The sequence below is a fragment of the Ochlerotatus camptorhynchus genome, unplaced genomic scaffold (genome assembly GCF_037179485.1).
Source record: "Ochlerotatus camptorhynchus isolate MF236.1 unplaced genomic scaffold, CSIRO-AGI_Acam_v1.1 ptg000046l, whole genome shotgun sequence".
In the NCBI taxonomy this organism is placed as follows: Eukaryota; Metazoa; Arthropoda; class Insecta; order Diptera; family Culicidae; genus Ochlerotatus; species Ochlerotatus camptorhynchus.
Window position 1 is genome coordinate 1969167 of NW_027040537.1, and position 8734 is coordinate 1977900.

The following is an 8734-nucleotide window of genomic DNA, read 5'->3' on the forward strand; positions in this document are numbered from 1 at the left end:
GCAAGGTCGTTCTTGAACTGCTGTGCTGTACCATTGCTAACGGTACATTGCCGGGGGCAGTAGACAACGATGAACCGGACGTTTCCGGTCGATGTTTCCACCTCAACGCCGACGGCCTCGATGATGGAAGTGCGGTAGTGGGGTAGGGTGCAGTACTTGATGCCTTTCTTGATGATGACCGCGACACCGCCCCCCCCTGGAGCTGGTGCGATCAAGCCGGACAATGCTGTGGTCGGGCAGCCAGAAGCTGTCACCGGTCTTGAGGTGGGTCTCGGTGAGAAGGCCCACGTCGATGTCGTGCTTGCGGAGGAAGTCTGCAAGCTCAATGTTTTTCGCCCCTACGGAGCGAGCGTTCCAGTTGGCGATCTTTATGGGTTCACGGTCCATAATTAGCGACGAAGGAGATGATAGCTTGGAGCTGTTGTGTTCTTGTTGCGCAGGTGCGCTTGATTATGATGGCCTGGGCCAACAGTGTGACGATCTCATCCGTTGACAGCGGAGAATCGTCTGTAGCTTCACCGGTTGTACCGGCCAATCCCGGAGCAGGGGGATCCGTCGATGGCCCGGAGGCTTGACCGGGTACTGCAGCGGCGGCCAACTGTTGGTTGAGCGGGAGCGGCGGCAACACTGGAATTGGCCGTGATTGGACCGGTGATAACGGAGGAAAGTTCTGCGCGTTGTTTTCTGGAACCTTCTTGCGACCGGGCTGGCTGTTGGACGAGGCCTTCTTCCGGATCTCGGCGTATTCGGCCCGCTTCGGACAGGCCTTACTCGTGGCCTTGTGGGCGGCACCGCAGTTGGCGCATGTGGGAGTGGCTTCCTCGATGCTGTCGCAGTTGTCGATCTTGTGGTTTTTGCCGCATTTGATGCAGCGGCTGGCCATGCGGCAATTCCTGGTGCCGTGCCCGAACAATAGGCAGTTCGAGCACTGAGTGACGCCACGGTGGGTGGGTTTATACCGCTCCCACTTCACTACGATGTGGAACAGTGTGCGTGTCGTCTGGAGATCCTTCACGGTTGTGGAGTTCTTCTCCAGATGGACCAGGTAGAGCTGGTCACGATACTTGATGGCCTTGCTGCGGGTCATCTTGTGGACTTCGACCGGCTTGAGGCCGTTCGCCTTAATCTCGTCCATTAAGGTGGTGGTGTCCATGTCGTGGAGCCCACGCAGCACCACTTTCAGCGGCTTGGTGGCCTCGATGTCGTGGGAGAAGTACTCCAGCTTCATTCTGTCCAAGAGGGCCTGAACTGCGTTGAAGTGTTTTTCGGCCGGGACCATCAGTTTGTAGCCTTCCGTGCACCGTTGAATGGTGCAGCGAAGGCCCTGCTTAATGTAGAAATCCAGCTGCTCCCATAGCCCGGGAGGGAAGCCCTTCACATAGAAGGGTGGCAACTTAACTTTTTTCGGCACCGTCTCAGGGTCCGACTGCGGCTGGGCTCCGTTCTGCAGGGCGGAGAACGGATTGTTGCTCAGCAGCTTTTTTGCTGCTGATACGGTGGCGCTGCTGTCTTCAGGTCTGGGTCGTTTAGTTCCGGGAGGCCCCGGCTGCGGGTTCGCAACGCCTGTCGGGATGGGCAATGGGGTTTTCTTCTGCTTCTTCTGGGCTGGCTCGGTGGTCGCGCCGTCTCCTGGGAGAGTCTGTTTTCCCGGTAAACCGGCACTCGCGTTACCGCGCGATTTCTTACCCATGGCTGGGTCAGCGAGAGCGTCACTACACAACGCGGTGCTAATTCGACTTGCGAACGAACGAACGAAACTAGAGAGAATTCAAATCGACTGAACTGCTCAACAGTCTGGCAGCGAATGATGCTTATTTTGACCATGAATACCTCTTTTATACCTACTCGAAGCCTAAATTCTTCTTGCAAGTTGTTGCATTTTTGTTCTTTCATCGTTTATGATTGGTTGAACACAACAAAAGTATGTTATTAAATAGAGGAGAAAGCGGTTGAAATTTTTATTCAACGTGTTCGATTCATCGTATCTGTACCGTAACTAAGCACGGCTCGTACCAAGCAGACCGCTCGTAAGTCCACCGGCGGAAAGGCTCCTCCTGAAATCGCCCAGGACTTTCAAGACCGATCTGCGCCTTCCAGAGGTCGGCCTTTGCAGGAATCCAGCAAGGCCATTTCGAAGATACTAACCTGTATGCCATCCACGTCACGAAATCTAACAAAACTGGCCCTTTTCAAACCCATTAGAAGATTCCAGAAGAGAGTTGGGAAGAAAATTTCTGCTGCTTTCACTGATCACATCGCAGTGAATCCTGATCTTAAAATTGCAACCAGCAAGTGGCCTAGAACCAAAAGCGGTGCGATGCTAGTTTTCATTGCTGTGACGACGACTTTAAGGGGCTTAGAAGCAGAAGGATGAAAACCAATTCTCTATCGATTTCCTCTTTTGTGATCACCATGGCTTCACTTACCTATTTCGCACTATTTCTGCTATTCTCTTCTATCAGCCACAACAAAAATGGTATATGAATAAAAAGAGTTTACTTTACTTTCCCGTGCTTTTCTTACGGGAAAAGTAAAGTGAACCCTTTTTTTCATATGACCTAATGAATCCGTGAATGATCAGAACTAATCAACTTGCACATCGGTTAAAGCAGAATTTGTTATTTAAATCTAGTGGGGATAGGATAAGGCAAAGTGAAATATTGCAAGGATGGGGACGGGCCTGGGATTAAACCACGACCTTCTGCTCAGTAAGCAGAAACGGTAACCACTGAGCTATCGAGCCTCGTCGTAATACTACATCGACATGTTTCGTCTAGAAATGATTCTCTTATGAATGTGTTGGGAAAGCAGCATAAGCATGTACGTAATTGGTCGATTTATTAGTTAATTCGACGCTTTTGGACAATGCAGGTCATTTACCATTTTTTCAATAGTTTTTGTTGAAAATCAACAGTCGAAAGAATTACTCGATGCGTAGAAATATTGCTGATCGATTGGTGATAAAAATTTTGAAATTGGACCAGGGGCAGCTGAGTTATTAACGTTCAAAATCTTTCACAATTTTGTTTCATGGTCCATTTTTACAAAGTGTACCCCCATATAGAAATCACAAACGTAGTCCTACGTCAAAAGAAACCAGGTTTGGAAAACATTGTTAACTGTTTTTAGGGACGTAATTTCATTTGTATAACTCCTTTCATGCGGACTTGAAATATCGTCCGTCGTAGCTTGTTGCGATGGAGATTGCATCAAAATGGCACCCTTAACGAGTTCAGAACCACTTCTAACCATTCTAGGATGGTGCAATGGAATGTCCCCTAGATGTAGATAATGACAATAACGGGATTAGAATACGTTTAGGGTGTTTTTTTTTGGTTCAACCGAAGTGAAAAAAAATGCATTTTTGGCGATTTTTGTAGCATCAAAATGGCACCCTTAAAGAGTTCAGAACCACTTCTAACCATCTTGCAATCTTTGGAATGGCTGGAAGGCAAATGATTCGACCCTATGAATTAAAGTAGCTTGGGTTCTAACCAACGGTCTTGTGCTCAGTAAGCAAAAACGGCCGCTCTAAGGCTACCATACCCCTTACCTGGCATAGGGGTTACCGTGATCATGAAGGCGGTTCCCCCAGGGTGAGGCCCTTCCATTGCACTACGGTTGGGTTGACCCCTGCGATTATCCCTCATGTGGATAACTCGTATGCGCAATTTTTGATAGGCTATCCTATCAATTCAAGGAAATTTTGTTTGCCAAGTTGCATCTGAGCTCCACTATTTGAAAGTAAGGCTTAGATTTAATAAAATGGACCTTCCTGAATCTATACTTGAAGGTAATTTTTTTTAGCAATGAGATTAAATTCACAAAAGTACGTATTTTCATGGAAATTTGATTTTCCTGTTCTGTCAAGTTGGGTAACTTCTCCGTCCTTTGAAAGTTAGGCTTGAATTTTATATGATTTTCTTATTCTGCCAAGCTAAATTACTGCTCCAGCCGCTGTAAGTTAGGCTTACCTCGTGAAAATACCTACTTTTGAGAATTTAAACCCTGTTTTCTCAACAAATGTGTTGTGCTTCTCTACCGGTTTTTGACGTTTAATCGTTTTTCCTTATCTACAGGGTGTCTGCTAATTTAACTTAATAAAATTTCCCGAGTTTTTGAGGTTTTTTCCAGCACTTTAACGGACACATTACAGGTTTATAATAAGAAACCTATTTTTTAATTATTTTATTTGTAAAACAACAACAGCAATTAACGCAAACAATGTAAACAAACACGTCATTTCAAGAGCCACATGTGAAAAGGGCATACAAGCCTTTTGTAAACAAACCTTTTAGGCCCTTTTCTCGTCAACCGAAGGTTGCTCACGCAAACCAGCAATACCATCGGGAAGGGGAAAGTTTCCCCTACCCGGTGATGTTAAAGGTTTGCGATGGTCTCATATGGGTGACGAGAAAAGGGCATAAGAAGGTTTGTTTACAAAAAGCTTGTATGCCCTTTTCACATGTTGTTCTTGATTTGAAAATTACTCGCGAATTAAAGCTCGATCTAAAAAACTAACAACACAAACAGGTAGAGGAATGGTTAGGCCTATTCTGCGCGGCGTGTGAGGGGAGGTGAAACGCTCTCACTTGTGAAGTGACAATTGTCACCTCGGGTGAGGTGACTCTCCGTGCAAATCAAATGGAGAGTCACCTCACCCGAGGTGACAATTGTCACTTCACCATCACTTCACTGTCACTTCACCTCACACGCCGCGCAGAATAGCCCTGGGTTCCTCTATCATTTGGTACAGTTTGATCGCGAGATTGTCATTTTATTCGTATGAAATCGGTGATTGACGTGTTTGTTTACAAAAGCAATTCAATGGAGGCGAACCAGCCCAAGGCTGAAAGCCTCCCTAATAAAGATAAATTAATTAATTACAAAAGCAATTACGCCCAAATCTCAAAGTTCTCCGGAACTTAATATCCTAAAAATATTGTGAACTTACTGGAGCTTCAAGAATCCAAAAGCGGTTAGCGATAAGCTTCCGAAAAACTGTAGGAACTTATAAGAAGCTCCTGTAATTTCAGAGACCTTCACCAGTGTCAAGAGAAGTTCAGAAATATAGAGAACTTGAGGAAAATTGTGGATACATTTAAGTAGTTCCAAGTTTATAGGGACCGTACAATAGGAACCGGCATTAACGAATATACATAGCATATGGGATTAGAGCTAAATGGAGACACACACAATTTTTGTAAGGTAATTTGAAGAAATAAATTCCTGGTGTCTTATAGAAAGTTATGAACAAGACAGATGACCTCCTTTTGGGACAATTTTGCATCCGGAAAGTCAGAAGTCTGGTCCTCCGGAAAATCCGTAAAAGTTGTCAAATCATGAAACTGTTCCTAGAGCTCCGCGAATTTTTCGAAACCACTCATAAACGTTTTATTAGAATGAATTCGAAGTTGTGACCGGAATATGAACCGTGGGGACTACGGGATGGTCCACTAAAAGATCCGGAACATCCGTAAAAGTGGTAAATTAGTGAAATTGATCCTGTAGCTCCGTTTTTTTTTAACCACTCATAGACGTCTTATCAGAATTAGTTCAGAATTATGACCGGAAAATGAACCCTGGGGACCACGGAATGGTTCACCTGAAGATCCGGAACATCCTTAGAGGGGGTCAGTTCATCACTAGAGCTCCACAGTTTTGTGTTTAAACTATTCATTGACATCTTATCAATATGAATTCGAAGTTGTGATCGAAAAATAGACCCTTGGGTCCACGAAATGGCCCTCCAGAGGGTCCAAATCATCCCTAAAAGAGGTAAATTCATGAAACTGATCCTAGAGCTCTTCTGATTGTTCGACATCACTCATAGATGTCTCATCAGAATAAAATGGGAGCTGTGACCGGAAAAATGGACCCTTGGGACCACGAGATGGTTCACCAGAAAGATCCGGAACTTCCATAACATTGTTCAGTTCTTGGTCCGCTTTTTTTCAAAACCACTCATTGGCGTCTTATCCAGGCTTCCAAATAGTACAGTCTCCTCGCGACAGTTGGTTTATACCTGAATTGACTGTTGCTTTGTGTGCTTTACTACCGCTTGCTACCGTACGTTCAGATCTGAATTCGAAGTGTATTGGTAACAGCGCACTCACGAACGAATGAAAGCTGTATTAGAACAGTCGCATCTATACCCGCTTTGCTAAAATCATCGTGCTTGAAACGTAGTGAACCGAATGGGCTGTATTTATGCATTTCTTTATGACCAGGTTCTCAATGTTTCTGTCGTCATAACAGCCTTCACAAACCGACGACATCCCTCAGCTTACCCAAGTGGCTGTCACGAAAAGGCTGTCACGAGACATTATATACAATTGATATACGGCAGTGGAGTGTGGAAGAAACCCAGAAGAATGGTCCCGAACAGATATGTCGGCCCGATGTCGGATCAATGTAAGGTCAATTTATGGTCGACGTCGGCCAAATGTCGGGTCGATGTCGGGTCAATTCTGTGTTTATGCCGGGTCAATGTCGGGCCAACATCGGGTTGGGGTTTGGTTGAAGTCAGGTTGGTGTCGGGTAGGCTTATATTTTTCGCCGGAGACCGTGCGTTTAAAAAAAAATATCGGATGAAAATTTTGCAATGGGCAGCACGATCGTGATAGCAACCGAACGAGCTCCGGCGCCACACTGGTAGTGTAGTAGCAGTCTTACGACATGCAAACAAAATTTCAAAGACAGTAGCAACGAATCGGCAGTTTGACGGACTGCTTGTTGTATGTACGAGGAAAGTTACGAATGACCATCCGAGGTTGTCATAGCCGAACGAACAAAATACATAACTAAGAACGAGCTGTCGTGTACTGCACAAGACGGCAACGTTGCATGTCGTATAACAGCCTCACTGTGGGCTGTCGCTTATAGCTCAATCTCAAGGCTGTCGTAGGAAAAAGAAAGCGACAGCCGTTGGAATACTGTCATTAGGCGGTACTTTTGGTATGCCTGGTCTTATCAGAATGAATTTGGAGTTATGACCAGAAAATTGACCCTACACAATGTGTTCAAGACCAAAATATTAGCGCCCAAACCATCACTTTTAGTTACATGGTGCCTTGGGAAAAGTTTCTTCATATTTGTTGGCCATTTTTTTATGTTAGTGAAAATAGGGTGATCCATAAAATTGGTGAATTGAAAATACAAAGTTTTTATTTTTTGAGATAGACCAATGCAGTGTTGTAGAACAAGCAATTTGAAGCAACTTTGCTCAAAACATCAAATTGTTATCTGTTATGGTGCATGACTTATGATTATTTTAAATGAGCAAATTAGGGTGGCCCCTAGAAAATCGGCTTTCTTTAAATATATTTGTATACGTTTATTTCTCGTAAAAACTTTCTAGATACTTTTAAAACTTGTTATGACGCATATTTTTGCTGAAGCAACTAGGTTGATTTCTCCTTTATTTAAGTTATGGCCAGTTTTTGCTAAAAACTACACAGTTTTTTCACCAAAAATGAAATAAAGGGCCTTATTACGGGTGTCACTACACGGTGATAAGGAAGTGATACTCAGAATAAGAGCCGTGATTGCCGTGCAATTCAAATAGGGATCACTTCACCGTTATGACAAGTGACAAGTTTTCACCATGAAGTGACATCCGTAATAAGCCCTAAAAACACGATCTATCAAATGGAATCAAAAGTTTGAAAATCGGTTTGCTCCATTTAGAGATATTGATTATTTAATAGAACCATTTTTTCGAAGAAAATCTCCATTAATTTTCTATTAAAAAAATATAGTAACCTGGTTGTTCAAGTCTAGCCTATCTAGTCTAGATTAAGTCATAGGACTAATTATTTATTTCGTTTTGATTCCAAGAAAATTGCGGGAGCTTAAAGAAGTCAAAGAAATTTCAGAAAAATCTTCGAAAACTTCACAGAAGTGTAGAGATCTTCAGAAACATTTCGAACACTTCATAGAAGTCTACGGAAATTAAGGGAAGATCCGAGAAGTCCAGAAACTCCAATAGTTTCAGAAAATTAGCAGGCAATTTTAAGAAGTTCCCAGATTTTAAGAGAATTTCAGAGATGTTTAGACAATTTTTGAGGTCTTCGCATAAGTTCAGAAGCTCACGGAAGTTTTATCATTTTTAGGACAGTTCGTATTAACCCAAAATAACAGTTCAGCTATAGAAGCAGCTGCAGTTGTATATGTCGGTGTCGATCGCTATCGACAGTTTGTTTACTCGATCAAGTGAATAGTCGGAGCGCTTCTGTAGTTTCCCTTTGAAGCAAACATTTTGATAATGAGCGGCGTTGAAAATTAGAATACATGATAGCTGAGGAGAAATCACCCTTTATAAAATTTAAAACTCCATACAGAAGTTCCTGACCGTGATCTAGCGTTAGTGCTAGGGAAATGCGGTAAACTGAAGCGTGTCATCCGGCATTCCCAGCAGAGCTTTACTTCGACATGTACACTGGTGTACATTGTGTATACATGGATGTGAAAAAGGAAATTCGCACCTCGTTGCATTTCCTCAATCGGATCTATCAAGGAATCAAACACATATGTTTTTGTGTAAGTTGGAGGGGAACCGAATGAATTCCTGTCCCAAGCGGAAGACTCGAAAGCAGCTAGAGAGACAAGAACAGGACGAACAACGAAAGTAGGTTGAAGTAAACCGCGAAGATCGGTGCGGTAGCAGTTTGAATAGTAGTTCGCACGCAGATATGGTAACCGGAAGAGCCACAGCGGGAGCAATTGAGGGGCT

The 8734-nt window shown here is 43.8% G+C and overlaps 1 non-coding gene across 1 annotated transcript; it reads left to right on the forward strand.

Annotated features, from left to right (window-relative positions):
- The first annotated feature begins 3545 nt into the window (after window positions 1–3545).
- Window positions 3546–3710, forward strand: LOC135717120 (U1 spliceosomal RNA). Its single transcript, XR_010520304.1, has one exon. It is a non-coding gene; the product is annotated as a U1 spliceosomal RNA (small nuclear RNA).
- The last annotated feature ends 5024 nt before the right edge of the window (window positions 3711–8734 follow it).